This window comes from Notamacropus eugenii, chromosome 4 (assembly GCF_028372415.1).
Source record: "Notamacropus eugenii isolate mMacEug1 chromosome 4, mMacEug1.pri_v2, whole genome shotgun sequence".
Taxonomy (NCBI): Eukaryota; Metazoa; Chordata; class Mammalia; order Diprotodontia; family Macropodidae; genus Notamacropus; species Notamacropus eugenii.
In genome coordinates, this window is record NC_092875.1 from 106,368,298 (window position 1) to 106,383,234 (window position 14,937).

Sequence of the window (14,937 nt, forward strand, 5' to 3'; positions counted from 1 at the left end):
CTCTGCCCATGGGCTCAGTTATTAGCACTGTCATGGGACATGAGTCTAGTTAAAAGGAAAGGATGTACATATGAAAAACCAAACCAAACCACAAAGTAATCCTTTCCACACCATGGGGGTTAAGGGCATGGTGCCCCCACAATCTGGAAAATCAATGTTATATTTTTGGCCCTCGTTTTGTACCAGAGAAGAAGTCTGAATTCTTTTCTTTTTCTTTTATGGGGTGTTTACAGTACCTTATTGTAAAATCTGAGTTAATTATTTGACTCTATGTCATCCGCTGGCCTTTGCATGTCATCATCAGCTTCTGCAAAACTCCCAAAATATTCCCATATAATTTCTTATGCCAACCCACAATATATTATGATGCAGAAGGGATAACTGTATATGTATTAAACATAACTAAATAGTAAGCCAGTAACAGAGGGTATTTTCAGGAGCATTATCTATCCATAAATATCACTGGGTTGGTACTGCGTGCACCACCTTGAACTAGACATTGTCTGGATAAAGCATGTCCATAGGAGTGAATCCAGAGTGGGCAGAGGACTAGAAACCATGTTATTTGAGGCTTGATGGAAATGGGAATGATTATCTTAGAGGGGAAAGCTGGGAGGTGGGGGGGAGATTGGGAAAGGGAGGGACTTAATAGTTATTTTCAAGTATTTGAAAAGCTGTTGTGTGGGAAAAGGGATTATTAAACTTGTTCTGCTTGGCCCTGGAGGGCAGAATTAAGAGCATTTCTGAAAGCTGCACCAAAGCAGACCTCAGCTCAATATAACAAAGAACATCTGGACAGGGATTGCTGCATGAAAGAGGAATGGGGTACCTTGGGAGGTAATGAGCCTTGCCATCTCTTGGTGGTTGTGGTGGTGGTGGTGGTGGTGGTATTGGAGTGTTGTTGGTTTGTTGTGGATGTTCAGTCGTTCCCGACTTTCATAACCCCATTTGGGGTTTGCTTCCCAAAGACAGTTCTTCAAGTATTAAGCTGTAGGAATGTATCTCAAAGTTTTTGATTGCAGAGAAGAGTCAATGTCTGGTTCATTTTGGACTAGTATAATCTGACAATCGGGAAATATTTGCATGGGTTGATTATGAAATAAAGGGAACTTTGGAGTAAACATTCATAGTCAATAAACATTTATGAAGCACCTACTGTGTGCCAGGCACTGTGCAAAGACTGGGTATACAAAAGATTCAGACAAAAGATTCCCTGCTTTCAAGAAGCTTACCATCAAATGAAGTAGATAGCAAATAAACTAATATGCACAAAGAAGTGACATAAAGGATAAATAGGAATAATGAAAGTGGGAGGGCACTAGAATTTAGAGGCGTTGGGAGAGGCTTCCTGTAGAAGATGGAATTTTCATTGGAACTTGAAGCCAAGGAAGCCTGTAGGCTGAGATGAAGAAAGAGAGAGAGAGACAGACAGATAGACAGACTGACAGACACACAGACAGAGACACAGAAAAAGACAGAAAGAGGAGACAGAGAGACTGACATGGAGAGAGAGTATTCCTGGCCTGGGAAACAGCCGAATGACCAGAGCCAGAGATAAGTATCTAGATTGTGGAAGAGATAAGTTAATTCATTTCATCAGAAGCACTCATTTTTCCAGGTATCCTGATTCATGGAGATTTCCATGTGTTATTCTTTGGGTGTTTCTAATGTGCCAAAGCCTTTAAAAACCAGCTCCACCCAGCAAACAGAACAGGAACACCAAAAGGACAGGCAGTTAAGAGAAAGTAGTCCCTGCTGCTATCTGTGCATTCAAGCAGTCAGTCAGAAATGAACTTATTTTTTATACTGGCTTAAAGATCACAAAGGCTTTCACTTACATGATCGCTTTGGAGTCCTAATTTGCTCAACTGTCAAATGGGAATAATAATTCAGCCATTATCATTTATTAGGTATATTAGAAATTAAATGCTGTGGTATTTTCGATTTTAACCTTCATCTAACCTACAAACTCCTTGAGAGCGGAGACTTGAGTTTTATGTATCTTAATAAGTTTGCCAAGCAATACTTACCCTACCAAACTCATACTGTAAGTGAGTTATTGTATGGAAAAGTGCTTTGAAAATCCCAAGATATTCCAGAATATGAAGGCTCTATGATTTCCTCAGGGTGTGAACACCCATCATGGGAACGCGCTGCCATTTAAGGATTGCCGCCTTTGAATGAGGAGGTAAGTGACATAGTGGATAGGGTGCTGGATCTGGAGTTAGAGAGGCCTGAGTTCAAATTCAGCTTCAGACCATAACTAGCTCTGTGACACTGGGCAAACCTATTAACTTCTGCCTGAACATCCCCATCTGTGAAATGGGGTTGTTGAGGATCAAATGATACATTATTTGTAAAATGCTTTGTAAACATTAAAGTGCTTTATAATGGCTAGCTAGTATTTGTAGTTAGTGTGTATTAGTGAGCTGCTGGAAGTTTAGAAAGGATAATTGATTTGCTAGTAAGCAGGTCCAGGATTTGGATCAACCTAAGTCCTTCTGATGTCAAGTCCAGTCTTCTAAATGCTATACAAGAAACTCAGAAGTCAAGTAACTGGCTGGGAAAATGCCCAGAAAGGAGGGAAAAAATAAGACCATAGAAGGTTACTTTCTTGGGGAACAGATATCTCCTCCCATCTTTTCAGGTGAGGAAGAACAATGCTTACCATCAGGGAAAGACATAGAAGTCGAGACTTCTGTATCCTAAACATCCAAAATAAATATTCAGTGGGCTCGGGGCCATGGAAGAGCTCAAAAAGGATTTTGAAAATCAAGTTAGAGAAGTGGAGGAAAAACTGGGAAGAGAAATGAGAGAGATGCAAGAAAAGTATGAAAAGCAGGTCAACACCTTGCTAAAGGAGACCCAACAAAATGCTGAAGAAAATAACACCTTGAAAAATAGGATAACTCAGTTGGCAAAAGAGGCTCAAAAAACCAATGAGGAGAAGAATGCTTTCAAAAGCAGAATTAGCCAAATGGAAAAGGAGGTTCAAAAGCTCACTGAAGAAAATAGTTCTTTCAAAATTAGAATGGAACAGATGGAGGCTAATGACTTTATGAGAAACCAAGAAATCACAAAACAAAACCAAAAGAATGAAAAAAAATGGAAGATAATATGAAATATCTCATTGGAAAAACAACTGACCTGGAAAATAGATCCAGGAGAGACAATTTAAAAATTATGGGACTACCTGAAAGCTATGATCAAGAAAAGAGCCTAGACATCATCTTTCATGAAATTATCAAGGAAAACTGCCCTGAGATTCTAGAACCAGAGGGCAAAATAAGTATTCAAGGAACCCACCGATCACTGCCTGAAAGAGATCCAAAAAGAGAAACTCCTAGGAACATTGTGACCAAATTCCAGAGTTCCTTGGTCAAGGAGAAAATATTGCAAGCAGCTAGAAAGAAACAATTCAAGTATTGTGGAAATACAATCAGGATAACACAAGATCTAGCAGCTTCCACATTAAGGGATCGAAGGGCATGGAATAGGATATTCTAGAAGTCAAAGGAACTAAGACTAAAACCAAGAATCACCTACCCAGCAAAACTGAGTATAATACTTCAGGGGAAAATTTGGTCTTTCAATGAAATAGAGGACTTTCAAGCATTCTTGATGAAAAGACCAGAGCTGAAAAGAAAATTCTACTTTCAAACACAAGAATGAAGAGAAGCATGAAAAGGTAAACAGCAAAGAGAAGTCATAAGCGACTTTAGTAAAGTTGAACTATTTACATTCCTACATGGAAAAACAATATTTGTAACTCTTGAAACTTTTCAGTATCTGGGTAGTTGGTGGGATTACACACACACACACACACACACACACACACACACACACACACACACAGCACAGAGTGAATTGAATAGGATGGGATCATATCTTTAAAAAATGAAATTAAGCAGTGAGAGAGAAATATATTGGGAGGAGAAAGGGAGAGATGGAAAGGAGCAAATTATCTCTCATAAAAGAGGCAAGCAAGAGACTTTTTAGTGGAGGGAAAAAGAGGGGAGGTGAGAGAAAAACATGAAGTTTACTCTCATCACATTCGACTACAGGAAGGAATAAAATGCACATTCATTTTGGTTTGAAAACCTATCTTACAATACAGGAAAGTGGGGGAGAAGGGGATAATCAGGGTGGGGGGAGGATGGAAGGGAGGGCAGTGGGAGGAGGGAGCAATTTGAAGTCAACACTCTTGGGGAGGGACAGGATCAAAAGAGAGAATAAAAGCAATGGGGGGCAGGATAGGATGGAGGGAAATATAGTTAGTCTTACACAACACGACTATTATGGAAGTCATTTGCAAAACTACACAGATATGGCCTATATTGAATTGTTTACCTTCCCAAAGGAAATGGGTGGGGAGGGAGGGATAAAGACAAGTTGGAAGTCAAAGTTTTAGGAACAACTGTCGAGTACTGTTCTTGCTACTAGGAAATAAGAAATACAGCTAATGGGGTATAGAAAGTTATCTGGCCCTACAGGACAAAAGAGAAGATGGGGACAAGGGAAGGGAGGGATGATAAAAGAAAGGGCAGATTAGTGATAGGGGCAATTAGAATTCTCGGTGTTTTGGGGTGGGGGGAGGGGACAAAAGGGGAGAAAATTTGGAACCCAAAATTTTGTGAAAATGAATGTTAAAAGTTAAACAAATAAATTTTTTTTAAAAAGTAAAAAAATAAATAAATAAATGCTATACAAGTCTCTGCTACAATGCATGATAACATTATTATTATTAAAGGAAAAGTTGACTTGAGGTTTGAAATTCAAATTCATCCCACTGCTGGACCTCTTGTTTTCTGCTCCTATAAAATGAAGATAATAATCTATGGCATTCCTCATTTCTCAAGATACACTTACATGGATAAACAATGTCTTCATTACTATACACAATGTTCATGGACTCCTTGGAAGAAAATTGCAGAGGGAATTTACAAGATGTGAGATATGCCTGGAATGCTCTGAAACTGGGGGAAAAAAAACAGCTTTCACATTTTTTTTATTTTTGAGAGGAAGCTAGAATCAAAGGAAAAAGATTAGGGGTTCTCTTTTTCCATCTGCCACTAACTCACTTGGGCAATCCCTTTTAACTGGCCTTAGTTTCTCAGTCTATAAATTTCAATTCTACAAACATGTGTTAAATGTCTCTTATATGTTAGGTTCTGGTTATTGGACTAAATGACCTCTAAGGTCCTACCAGATATATTATTCAGTGAGTTTACCATTTTGGTGAATGGCTTTGATAAATACCCAGATTTACATGTGGTCTGTAATTATGGGAAAAAATTAAAAATAGGTTTAATAAAAATAAAAACCCAGATTAATATCAAATTTTCAAATAACAACATAGAGAAAGAACTATAAGGTAGAGGAAGGCAGAATTGCTATCAAAAAGTTTTAATTCTAATCGATGAAAAGTCTTATGCTTGGGCTCAACCATCAACTTAGCACATTCAAAAGGGGGAAGGCACAGTTCTAAAGCATTTTGTCTGAATGAGATCTGGGGATCTAATGGGCTGAAGTACAGTATCCACTTAGAAAGCAAAGCAGCTAATGTGAAACCGCGCTATGTTGATCTAATCTTCCTGTGTCTGCCCTGGTGAACACTCCTCTGGAGGTGTTCTGTTCAGTTCTGGTCATCATATTCATGGAAGGGATGTTGATTACTGGGATAGTATTCAGAGTGGGGCAACCAGTATGATTAGGTGACTTAAATTCATGGACTATAAGGGTTGATTGAAAGAATTGGGGATGTTGTACCTGATACAGAAAAGACTGGAAGAGAGGGGAGAGCTTTTATAACTTTCTTCATGTATTTAAAAGCTTCTTCTATGAAAAAGAGATGAGGCTCTTTCTGTTTGGCCACAGAGGACAAAGCTAGGTACAGTGGTTGCAGAAAGTAAAATTTAGGCTTGATGAAGGCATACGTGACTAACCGGGCATCTGTGAACTTAAATTTTTTTTTAACTATTTCAATACAATTGACTTCTTTTGTAAGTCTATATATGTTGTTTTATGCATTTAAAAAACATTATTTTGAGAAGGGATCTGTAGGCTTCATCAAACTGGCAAAGGGTCCATATTGCAAAAAGAATTACTGATAATGAAAAGGTTCCCAAAGATTAGAACTATCCAAAAGTAGAATGGGCTGCCTTGAGAAGGGATGTTCCCCCTTATTAGAGATCTTCAAGCACAAGCTGGATTGATGACTTGTCAGGCCATTTGTGGTGGGGTAGGAGGGGTGCGGTTTCTTTTTCACAAGCATTAGACTAGATGGTCCTGGAGGCCCCTTCCAACTGAAATTCTGTGATTCTGAGTCTATGGAATCCATATCTATAACTCTGCTCCCCCAACTTTCCATGTCTGTCTTTGGAAACAGTAATCAAATCAACATTACCAATTTCTTTATCAAAGGGCATGTCAGTTGGTTTTTTCTATGATACCAGTCACTCTATCTGTGAATTCTTATACCAAAACATTCTTCCCCGGCCACCATTCCCCTATATGCCCTCCTCCTATTAGAATGTAAACTTCTGGATCATAGTAAGCACTTGAATGTTGCTTCGTTCGTTCACCTGAATCCTCTGCCTTCTTCATGATGAAATAGGGATTTTAACTCAGTACAGTTAGCAGACTTGAACTATTTTCCAAGCTTTACCATTGACAGTACATATCCCTGGTCAAGTAGTTTTTTTTTTTTTCTGTAAACCTCAGTTTCCTCAGTAAAAACTCGGGTGTTAGATTAGGTGAACTCCATAGTCCTTCTCAGTATAAAAATTCTGTGATTCTGCCTGTGTTTTGATCTCTGGAGAGAGAGAATAAGAGTGAACTGGAGGGTACTGGTGAATTATAAAGAAAATTCAACAGAAACAGACTCAGGAGACACATAAGATCACAGTTTCATGGGATGTTAGAAGCCTTAGAACATAGAATATTAGAGCTGGAAGACCTTAGAATACAGAATGTTAAGGCTGGAAGAGATGTTAGAATCTAGAATGTTTGAACCCAGAATGTTTTAAGAGATCTTAAAGCATATGACTGCCAGAGTTGGAAGAGGCCTTAATGATTCCCTAATCTAATCCTCTCATTTTTATTGTCTCATCTTCCATAATGCAACGCAGAACCAGGCAGACCAGTTGGTATGAGCTGGAGCAAGTAGGTTTTATTGAGTGTGTTGAGTTGTGACTTAAGCCAGGCACAGACCCTTGAGGTTCATAGAATCAAACATAATAGGCTCTGCTAATGCTCAGTCACTTACCAAATGTTATTAATGAGTTCCCAAGTCATGGGCAGGGGACCAAAGCATATCATCCTGCCATCACACTGTGGTAATTCAATACGTCCCAGTGGCTTGTGGGTGTCCTACAATATGCTGTTTCTATGCAGGGCATTCTCCTGGGAAGAGTTAACAGCTTTCTGATTAGCTAAGCCTCACTGACACACTCAGAATTACAAAATCACAATATTGCAGAGTTAGAAGGGATTTTAGAGGCCAGCCAGGCCAACCTGTATCTGAACAGGAATCTCATCTATAAGCAAGTGACTGGCAAGTTGTCATCCATCTTCTGCTGAAGAAAGCAGACCATTCTTTTGTAGGATGGCTAAGATTGTTAAAAAAAAAAAAAAAAAAAAAACCAGTTTCCTCATAGCCACCTAAGTCAGTACTGTTGGCAGTCTAATTGGAAAGTCCCTCCTAATTCCCTGGAAATAAGTCCCTTTAACATTCTGTGTAAGAAAATAGGTGATAGAGATAGGGTGTTACACTTGGCCAAAACAAAGAAACAACTTTAGTTCCAAAAGAATTGGGTAGAGAAAGGAATAGACAGACAGATAGAGGGAGAGAGACAGATAAACATAGAGTATGCCTTTGCTTTCTTCTCTTGTGCATTCAAGAAAGAACAGAATGGTCAGGTGTGGTGGGGCACACCTGGAATCCCTGCTGTAAGGGGAGGCTGAGACTGATGTAGCCCCTGAATTCAGCTATGGGACGACTAAAGCTGATTGTGTGTGTGTGTGTGTGTGTGTGTGTGTGTGTGTGTGTGTGTGTGTGTGTGTGTGTGTGTGTGTGCGCTCAAAATCTGGGGGAGGTTGCCTAAAGAGGATTGAACTGGAACATGTAAATAATGCAGGTTAAAACTTAATGCTCATCTGCAGAGAGGCAGAACAATGAGTATTCACTGCCCTACCAGTCTGGATGAGGTAGGGAGACCCATTCTCACAAAAAGGGGTGGGATGGGGAACAACAGGCTAGGTTTGGGTTTTTCAGGGTTCAAAATCTCCATTTTTCCAGCAGCTGGAGAGGTTCAGAGAGGTTTCTGTATTGACCAAAAGCTATATTATACTCTCTACTTCTCTTTGACATCTAATTGTATCTCCCAGAACATGCAGCAATTAGTCCCCTGGACCACTGTGGTTTCCTTTCTTCTATCCAGACACACGTCTGGAAGGAAAGGAAATAGTGAGCTAAAGCAGTCTATTTGATTAAAGGAGCCAGGAACCTTAATGAGTCCGATCCTTCCCCTCTCCCCCAAGGATTTAGATGTTCCCATTGACTGAGAGAGCCTTAAAATTATTGATCAATGCTGCTTCCCTATGCTTTCCATAGAGCTGTGTCAGCCAGATGCTTTTACTTCCTACGTAAAACAATGCAGGTTTTGTTTTTTAAAGAATCTAACTGCTGGACCAGACAGTGAAGAGACAGAGAGACACACAGAGAGAGAAAGACAGACAGAGAGAGTTCCAAGTGGGCAGTTTCCTCCTGCTTATTAACAATCTCTCTTAAGCCATGTCTACAATTTATAATGTCAAGAAATAAAGACAAAAATCTACATAAAACAAGGGAACATGGTTTAGGTCAGGGTTTATGATTTACTTAAACAGAACAATACTACATTAAAATATTAGAATGCACAACCTAAAGAATAATTTTCTTATAATCATTTCATCTGATTGAAGGGAGAGAAAAAAGTACTGCTGCTAGGTGGGTGAATCCAAGGACTTTTCTGCTCTTAATATAGTTACTACTTTAATTAATTTCATAGAATATGAGTTGATCTGGCCTCTTTTCTTTTTTTTGTTGTTAGTCATTTTTTAATTGTGTCCAACTCTTCATGACCACATTTGGGATTTTCTTGGCAAAGATCCTGGAGTGGGTTGCCATTCCCTTTGCTAGCTCTTTTTACAGATGAGGAAACTGAGACAAACAGGGTTAAGTGACTTGCCCAGGGTCACACAGCTTGTAAGTGTCTGAGGCTGGATTTGAACTGCAGTCTTCTTGACTCCAGGCCTGGCCCTCTATCCATTGGCCATTTAGCTGCTCCCCACACACACACATTTTAGAAAGTAGCAAAAATATTTCAGTGCAGGGGATTATTTCCTTAGAGTTTGATGGAAGTATTGATAAGATTTTTCTATTCAGATGAGATCAAGGGTTTGAGACTAATATACTATACTAATATTATTTCTTAATATTTTAAAAGAAATAGGAGACCTTAAAGGATATGTTTCCTCACCAGTTTGACTGGGGTGTAGAGTCTGTGGTTTGGGAGGAATGTGTGATGTCTGGACCACCTTGAATACCATGGTGAAAAGTTTGCATATTATTTGATAGGCAATAGGAAAAAAAAGTTTAGACTTTATTTGGGTGACATCTATGCATAGTACATTAATTATCATGTATCATAATTCATGCATTTTAATTAAATATTTGATATTCCAAAAGTCTTAGTGCTTAGCTTAAAATTTCACGAAGAATTTTGAGAAATCCTGTATTTTAAGTTTAAAACTGCAGTAAAACTATTGGGACACCTTGTATGTCTGTGAAAAATTAAAAGCTACCTTTCTTATTGACTTCTCATATCTATATGACCATTTGATATAGTGGAAAGACTACTAAATACAGAATTAAGATATTTGGATTCTAGTACCAGCTCCGTGAATGACCTGTGTTATTGTGTCACTGCCCCAGGCCTCACTTTCCCTTACTGTAAAATCGGGGTTGAGGGGAAAGGAGAGGAGAGATGGATGAGATACGCTGTAACATATCTTCCAGTTCCAATGGGGTGTGTTCTAACATTCTTTGTTCTAAGATTCCTTCTAACTCTAACACCCTAGGATTCTTGACATTGTTCTAAGCTCATATCCAGAGGGAACATTGAGAGCCATGATACGTGTGGCATAAATAAAATGTTCTGTCCCATCTGTGAGACAGTGCAGACTTTGATAATTGACATGGAAACTTTTTAAACTTGGTTCAGCCTTTAGAAGAATTTAAACCAGAAGCTCATCCAGCCTTCAGCCCAACTGTGAATGTGGGAAAATTGTGTTTTCTCCCAAATCACATTCATATCCTTTTATTTTCAGTTCTGCCAATTAACTTTGAGGGCTCAACAAGGAATATAAATTTAAACATAGCTTTAAAACATGTTATCACATAACCAAAAATGTCAACTTGAATGAACAGCGTTAAGTCCCACTCTGTGCTGGGGGAGGTACACAGATTAAATCAGACATAACCCAGTCCTCAAAACATGGAATAGAATCTGGCATCACAGACTCTCAGTGCTGGGAAAACCTCAGGGTCATCTAGTCCAGTGTGAACTGAACCAGAAATTCTTTCGCTGCCATGCCAGACAAGTAGTCACTCCATCACCTCTTCCTGTGGGTTTGCTTTTGCTAAACCAGTCACTCAGGACTCATACTCTTGATTGCCTTGAGACCTCCCTGGAGCACTGGGTTCTATTATCCTATCATACCACTATTGAGCTGTGTGCCCTTTAGCTGTCTAAGCCTTAATTTCCTCATCTGTGAAATGAGGGGATTGGACTAGATCATATCCTAGGTTCCTATGAGCTGTAACATGGAGTATATATATATACAGAAAGAAAATTCTGTTCCAAAGTCTTCTTGACCCTGTATATGTCATATACATATACACACATATCGCTTATGTATATGGGCATATATATGTGTGTATAGGTGTATTTATGTGTGTATGTATATATGCATGTATGTATATATGTAGTATTTATTATGTGTGTACATATATGTATGCGTGTGTCTCTGTGTGTATATATACATCTCCTTGAGATCAGGAACTATGTTTTTCCCTCTCTTTGTATCCCCAGTCCTTAGTACAGGGCCTGGCACATAGTAGGCACTTAATATATACCAGTTGACTGCTTTTAGAATGCACTAATTGTACCTTTAAAGAAAATAATCTGAGATCATTTCCAGGTCACAGAGTGAGCCTTGGATTAGGAATTAGAAGATAACATAATACACTGAACACTTATTATGCACTTACTGTGTGCAAAATACAGTAGTTCTTGGTTCTGGCCCTGGTTATACCATCAACTCACCCACCGTATGATCCTTAGCAATTCTTTTCTACTCTCTAAGACTCAGCTTCCTTATCTGTAAAATGAAAGGGTGGGGTAGATGAACTCTGAAGTCCTTTCCAGCTCTAACATTCTGTACCCTAAAATTCTCTTACAGAATTTTCTTACACACACACACACACACACACACACACACACGGTATCCAACTCAGGTCTCATGATTGCAAGTTCGGCTTTCTTTCCATCATATCCTGTGAAAAGGGACTTCAAATTGTTCTGTTTGGTTCAGAAGACCAGAACACAACTTGGAGAAAAAGGACAGACAGGAGGCAAATTTAGGCTTGATATCTGAGAAAATATCTTAACAATTAGAGGAATCCAAGGGTGGAAATGGGCAGCCTTTCCTCACAGTTGGAGGTCTTCCAGCAGAGCCTGCATGGTCACTTGTCAAGTGGGGATTCCTGTCAATTATAGGTTGGACTGGATGGCTGCTAAGGTCCCTTTCAATTCTAAATTCTCTGATTCTGTCACCCTGCAAGGTAGGTAGTATATCAATTTTCCCATTTCACAGATGTGCCAGCAGTGCCTTGAACATACAAGGTGCTGAATAAACTTGCTGAATAGCAGTACAGAAGACTAATACATGTCCATAGTCATCCAGTTTGCAAATATGAGATAGAATTTTTCAACTTAATAGGAAAACCTAGATTTGAACCCTGCTGCAGAAACCAGGTGTGTGACCCTGAGACAGTTATTTAGTTTCTCTAAGCATGTTCCTTTATCTGCAAAATGTGGATAATAACCACATCTACTTCCATGGGGTAGTTTCTGAGGACCAAGCACCCAAAGTATTTTACAAACGCTAGCATGTTCCTTAAATGTGAGCTATTACTGTTACTGCCAAATCATAGTCTTTCCTAATCATTGTTCCTGTTGATGGAGAATTTAAAGGTCCAGTTCAGTGGGAGAAGAACAGAAAATGTCAGAAGCGGCCCAGGGCTGTAGTTGAGGATCTGTGAGAGAAGTGGTAGGAGACGCAGCAGGTTGCAATGATACCTTCCTTTTGGTGGCTTCGGGCTGGGGCTTAATGTTCTCGGCAGCTCCCACCTCTGGGGCCAGTCTTGGAAAGTACACACAGACACTAATGAGTTGAATGCTCCCCAGATCTCAATATTGTGGTCCTACAGCAGCCTTGTCAGAGTCAATACCGTGACTAATACACTGCCAGAATCCAATAAATCAAATCCCCCCCGAAGACAGAGAAAGTAGTAGCAATGCCTTCTTTTAGCATCCCTGCATGAATTACCATCAAGTTCCCAACTCGTAGTGCTCTCAATTTTAATTGGACAAACTTAACTGAACTTTGCTGTCTCCCTGTAAATGAGGTGATAGATGACATGGAAGGGAAGTACACCACTTGCCCCTCAGGAACAAAGTTGAGCTCTCTCAAGTAGATAGAAAGTCTGTCTCTACAGATCTTGTCAGGTCAAGAGAAAACATGATATTCTGACCCTGGAGTGAGAAGATGGCCCTTTCAGATATATGTTAGTTTGATGACCCTACTCAAGTAACTTCACTGTTCTGAGACTTAGTCAGTAAAATGGGAATGATATTGGTGCTGCCCGTGTCACAGATCTGTTCTTAGAAAAGTGTGTGATGAACCTTAAGTAGCTGGAAAAATGGAAATTGATGTCACTACTGTCTCTCCTTTACTCAGAACCCTCCAGTGGCTTCACATTGCCTGCCAAATAAAGTCCCAGTTGTTTAGCCTGGCATTCGAGGCTACCAGCCTACTTTTGAAGCTGTATTTCACATCACTCCCTTACTTCCTATATTGATCATATCCAAAAAAATTGTGTCTCATACTGTATCTTCATCACTGACCCTCTAGAATCACAGATGGTCCTTGTATTGATAAGAGTTCTTAAGTTTTTAAAAGTTAATTATTTTTGCAACATTATTATATAAATAGTATTATACAATATTATACTATTTTGCAATAGTATTATACAAATTATTCTCCTGAATCTGCCCACATCACTCTGTATCAGTTCATTCAAATCTTCCCCATGTTTCTCTGAAACTATGTCTTTTATCATTTCTTACAGCACAATAGTATTCAGTTCATTCAATTCATTCAGTCATTCTCCCAAATAATGGGAAATAATGGGCACCTCTTTAGTATTCAGGGGTGTTTTGCTATTAGAAAAAGAACTGCTGTAAATGTTTTTGCAGCTACAGGTCCTTTTCCTCTTTCTTTGATCTCTTTAGGGGTATAGACCTAGATCAATTTGAACTAATAAAAATTGAGAGGCCACCATTACACTCATTTTTAATTACATCTTTCTACAATAATAATTATTATTATCATGGCTAATAAAATAGTAATTTGTTCAGACAGTACTTTATAGGAAGCATAGACATTTCCTATAGCAACCTTGGGAGTTAGGGCAAATAAGAATTATTAATCACCATTTTGCTGATAAGCTTTACAAATGGTTAAGAGTCAAAATCAGAATTTCTTGGGGAAAACACCTCTGAAAGGCGTAATTTTGGACAATAAGCAAGGAACTGAAAAATCTTGCTTTTTCCTTCCTGACCTCCCCTTTATTATCTGTGTGACAACCCTCTGCGTTTCTCCTTCTAGTCTATAAAATGGGGCTCTTAGCTGACCTGAATTTCTTCCAGAGCTTTGAGACTCAGATAAGAAACTTGATATGAAAATACTTTAAACTTTGAAAGAGGTGGAGGTTGGGGAGGAAGGTCACAGTGTGGGGGAATTCTCACTTGTTTGTTTCTTTTCCTGAGATAGCTGTAGGTTGGCCTGATGTGCTTTTTATCAGGGGTAGCAGATGGAAACCCTTTCACTCCTCTGAACTGACTCTATTTTCAAAGGAGCTGAAAAGAGTCATCTAGACATGTTTCTCTGTTGTTAAAAAAAAAAAAAGGAAATAGAAGTTCCTCCAGTATGTAGTTCTGCAAAGCAAGCTGGGAGGAGGAAGACCGTCTTCTCCCACATGAAGTATTTGTGACTGATAAGGTACAATTAAACATTGACTCGACATTGCCATCAGGCATTTGAGCAGCACCTAAAAGCCCTCCTCCCCTGAGCATACGGAAATACATATTGGCATCCTCATTCCTGTGTTTGAACCCAGGAAGACCCAAGGTTAAAATAAATAGATGGTTGTTGACCTTCCTTCTCAAACAGGACCAAAATGACCCTACTGTCTTGGGGTCAAGGTACGGTGTGTCCAACTGGCTGATCAGACTAATAGCAGCTCCGAAGGCTCTTCCGAAGGTGGGATACAAATATTCAAGACAAATATTACCTTGGAGAAGAGCACATGGGTTTGGTTCCTCTCTCTCTGTCACTATCTATATGACCATGAGCAATTGCTTTATCAGTCTCTTCCTCAGCTCCCTCATCTACAAAACGATGAAGTTTGAGCAGGGTTCTCTTCCAGCTCTAAATCTTATGATCCTTCTTGGGAGAGGGTACCAATTGGAGTACATTAGAAATCATAAGATCATAGAGTATGACATACTACAAGGGGTGTTCTATCCCCCACATGTTATATATGAGAGA

The 14,937-nt window shown here is 39.2% G+C and overlaps 1 protein-coding gene across 3 annotated transcripts in view; it reads left to right on the plus strand.

Annotated features, from left to right (window-relative positions):
• ST3GAL1 (ST3 beta-galactoside alpha-2,3-sialyltransferase 1) overlaps positions 1 to 14,937 on the plus strand; it is a 131,052-nt gene that overhangs the window by 32,108 nt on the left and 84,007 nt on the right. Inside the window, exon 1 of one of the 3 annotated variants that reach the window (XM_072603005.1) lies at positions 971 to 2,188. The exons of the other annotated variants lie outside the window; for them this stretch is intronic. The gene's annotated coding sequence lies outside the window, so the exon portion shown is untranslated. Of the gene's footprint in view, positions 1 to 970; positions 2,189 to 14,937 lie in introns of those variants that run through there. 3 annotated transcript variants of the gene reach the window in all.